This window comes from Propithecus coquereli, unplaced genomic scaffold (genome assembly GCF_000956105.1).
Source record: "Propithecus coquereli isolate 6110/MARCELLA unplaced genomic scaffold, Pcoq_1.0 Scaffold230, whole genome shotgun sequence".
NCBI classification, from domain to species: domain Eukaryota; kingdom Metazoa; phylum Chordata; class Mammalia; order Primates; family Indriidae; genus Propithecus; species Propithecus coquereli.
This window is the reverse complement of record NW_012147842.1, coordinates 1235298-1239715: the sequence shown is the minus strand read 5'-3', so window position 1 is coordinate 1239715 and position 4418 is coordinate 1235298.

The window sequence follows — 4418 nt, the reverse complement described above, 5'->3', positions numbered from 1 at the left end:
TTTTAAGAAAAGAATCAGATATACACATGAAGAGTTCAGTTTATGTTTAGAGCTACTACTTCTTTTTCATTATAATAATAGAGCTTTCTCAATAAATACAGGACAAAATAAACCTTGAATATTTTACAAATAAACGTAGATGTTCTGTGAAGAATATATATTAGAATCTCATTTATTTAGAACCTATCTTATCTATAGCTATAGTTTGAGTCCCTATATATATATTATTGATATATATTGGTATATATATTGATATATATATATATCAATTACTGTTTCGTCCCCTTCCTACAATCACCATGGAATTGTTTAAACTGAGAAATGTCTAGTGAACTCTCTCGATGACATGCATGCTTAGAATGTGCAAAATCAACGTTAATCCACATATTCAATTAGGATTCTTAAGGGTAAACAGTTGCTGCTGCTTAGTTTCCCCGAGTAGACTGTGAGCCAGAGATAAGCCTACAGGAAGTTTGCTGGGGAGTGTTGTAGATATTCTCACCTGGAGGGAAAGAAAGGAAGCAGGACTGGGGAGAGGGAGAGGCTGGGCTGCATTACATTCTTAATAAAGATGTCAGTTGAAACCACAGAGCTCTAGAGCTAGGATGGGTTTTCAGAGATGTCCCCAGCTGGGGAAAGGGAATGAAACCTTTACACCCCCATAAGCACCAGACATTGGATATAAGTTGCCCCTGGGAAGGGCACATGATTTGCACAAGGCAGCTCTCTTCAGCTGAAGGCCACTCCCAGCCGTGATAGCTAGAGGAAAAGTCCTTCAGTCCTGAAGGGGCAGTAGTGTGCAGCACATGGTCCACCACAAGCATAAAGACTATCTTAGCCCCGTTGTAAAACTGAGAAACTGTAATTATAAACGATAGCCTCAGGGTTGTCTTTGAAAAGTTAGAGGCAAATCAGTTCTCCCTATGGGTGCAATATGCTCTGTGGGAATGGAGTGAGCAAAGGATTTCTTCAGCCTGAATATGTGTTGACCTCAGAGAGTCCAGAGAGGTCCTGACCAGCTGCTCAGAGCTGAGAATTCTAATGTGCACAAGATTCCCTATGATCACATGCGAGAACTTGGATGGAACATGACAAGTGCTACCTTTATCTTTGAGGATAGGTATTTATGGGTCAGGGCAGGAGATTAATTGCTAGTCAGAGGACAGTCAGGCCAGCAGCTCTGCTGAGCCCGGCAAGAGTCAATAACTTGGTGTTCCCCTCTCCCCCGAGAATTGAGAATTATCAGCACAGCACTTCTCCATTAAGAATCTAGAAAATGTGACCCCAATAGTAGTCGTGATGGTGATGGTAGTAGTAATAGTAGTTGTAGTAATAGTAGCAGTAGAGGTAATAATGCCACTTAGCAAGTAATAAATACTTTCTACATACCAGGCATTGTAGTAGGGATTGTAAATGAGTTAAAAAGTAAAATAACTTCCAAGTCTCCTGCTAATAAAGAGTAGAACCAGAATTTGAGTAACTGTCTATATAACTTCAAAATATTCTTTTTACTATATAAAAAAGTCTAGAAAAAAGATTATAATCTCAAATGTCCACAGAAGTCACACAAATAAAAATGGATGAAGTAGACTATACATAACTTGAAATGCATATATTGTATGAATAATGGGAGCTTTGATAAGTCAAAGAGAGGAGACAAGTAATACCGAATTCCCATTGAATGTTACTACATGGAAATGTGAGCCCAACGTGGCCAACTATACCAACTTTTCAAGAGGAGTGAAAAATTTGTAACGTTATGTGAATTCACGTATCTTTAGTGTTGACTTATGTTTTAATAAATAATATTATACCTTGTGAGTTAAAGAAAACATATCTGGGACAATATCCAGCTACTTCTGAATTAGAAAGAGTTTGTTCTTCTACGTGTCAATCTATTCTTGATTGGATTGGTGGAATTATAACCATAAAGCAGCTCTACATATATACACACCAATGAAATGAAGGCAAAAGGGAAAGAGGATGGACAGGCAGCTTCAGTGGTAAACCTGAAGGAAAAGCAAAACCACCAATGAGACCTCAGCAGGTGGCCAATATTACCAGTCGAGCAGCAACAACATAGACGAACTTGGCTAAAAGTGGACTAAATCCATTCAGCAGCAGTGGGGCTGGCGCATAATGAACACTGGAGGCAGTAATTTTGAGGGTTGGAAAACTTTTCTTCTCCATTGTCAAAGGATATTGCCCATAAGAAGGAAAAAAGCTTCAGGAGTAATAGATTAGGCCACATGAGGACTTGGCAGCTCTGAATATCGCCCTAGAAAATGGTAGTAGGAATTGACAGCTGGGTTGTTGCCTTTTGAGTTAAAACAAGCAGGCTGAGACGATCTTGGAGCAGCTGCCACTTGGAAAATTCATTGAGCATCCTGACATAGGGGGAAAACCTGGGCTTGAATGCAGATAAGTAGCAGCTGTTCAGGGCTAACTTGCAGGATAGTAAGAGGGATAGAAACAAATGTGTATAAAGCTCCTTGAAAAGAGCTTGAACAAAGACTAGCAGAATTCAGTAAATGGAATGAGAAGGGCTCCGTGCAGCGGAGAAAGGAGACCAAAGCTAAGCAGGGGCGGAGTGATCCAAACATTCCCACTGACTTACAACTCAAGACCTGAAATGATTAAAAAAGTCTAAGCATTATTATGAAGAAAAGCAACAAATTAGCTGATTAAAATATTAGCTAAAGTTAATACAAATTAATTGTTAACCACCCTCTGTTACAAACTGTTAGGAACTTCCAGAAAGAATGAAACAAAAGACAGATGCATTTTAAGTGGGCAAGATGATTAAGCGGTTAAGTTTGTTGCCCCAGAAGTAGGAGATCCTAACCTTTCCGGTTATATTATGAGGACATCAGGAGTTTGGGTTTGATGAGAGAACAAAGAGAGGCTGAAAGACAGAAAGAAGAGAGAGTATTAATGGCCAACTTTGTATATTGACAATGTTGTCCGGGCCTAGTCCAAATCAAATAATCCCTTTCAATGGCCATGTTCAGTAGATCAAAGAATGAATGGATCACCCAGAAATATTTCATCATTTCATCTCTACCTCAGAAAGAGATACTGACATATAATGAAGACAGCCCTAGCTGAGTATGGGGATACCTGGATTCTAATCCTACTGACCACTCATCAGTCGTGTGACCTTGGGCAAGTGGCTTAACCTCTTTATCCTCAGTATCTATGTAAAGTGGAGATAATTAGACCTGCTTGTCTTTCTCATACAACTATTAATGAATATTTAGTTAAATAATAAATTCAAATATGTCAGAAAACTATAAAAAACCAATATGCCATTCTAACAGTTCTGTTCCTATAAAATCGACCTTCTTAAAACTTTGCTTTGGTACTGTCACTCACAATCCACACTTTCCATTGTCCAGAACATATATTGAAACATTCACAACTATTCACTTCCGAATTCTCCATGCAAGCAAACAAATCTTGTACTGTTCTAATCTTGTGCTTTTACTCAATCTATTTTATTGACTCTAGAAAAAAATCCTTCAAGACTCAACTCGGTTTGCCTGCCTTTTCGGATAGATTCAGCCCACAATGATTTTCATTTTATATGAACTCTAACATTCCTTACTACGGATATCATTAATTTAGTAATTCATAGTATTCTATTTTCTACCATTTTTTTAATTCTGTTTTGCACTGTTATCTCACACATAATTAAAATCTTCCTCCCCCACTCTATTATTCATATATGTAAGTTGAAGATAGCAGGGATTATCCCCTCGATGTATTTGTATTTCTCTCATCATGTGGTGGCAGAATTCTCTCCTAAACAGCTGTATCTAGGACACTGATGCCACTGTAGTCACTGAACTGCTGTAAATCGACCTGCATTGCAAAGGCCTCAACCCACTGCAACCGAGCTTGGCCTCCCAGTGCAAAAATTCAGTCACAAGAACATTCTGCCATTGGTTTATTTTAGGAATCACTTCGCTGATCATGGTTCTGTCTGTGTCATGGCCTTCTACACATATTTACATTGTGGGGTTACATGTCATCATCAGGAATTGTCAGAGTAGGAAGTCTGGCCTGTGCCATAAATACTGCCATAAAATTCACTGTTTCTTGCCATCTGTTCCAACAGTTGGGCATCCCAAATGGTTACAAATAAGCAAGCACTTATTGCCCCCTCTTCTCGGCCCCATGAGTAAAGTATAGCAGAACAGAGACAAGTGGGCAGCAAAGTTCGAAATGAGACTAGACAGGTAAGGCTAAAGGTCTATGGGCACCGTGCACTTACTTCTCTTTCTAGACCTGTGATACCCAATACCACATCCACTGGCCACATGTGGCCATTACGCATGTAAACTGTGGCTAGCGCAACTAAAAAGCTGAACTTTTAATTTTATTTAATTTTAATTCATTTAAATTCAAATGTATCC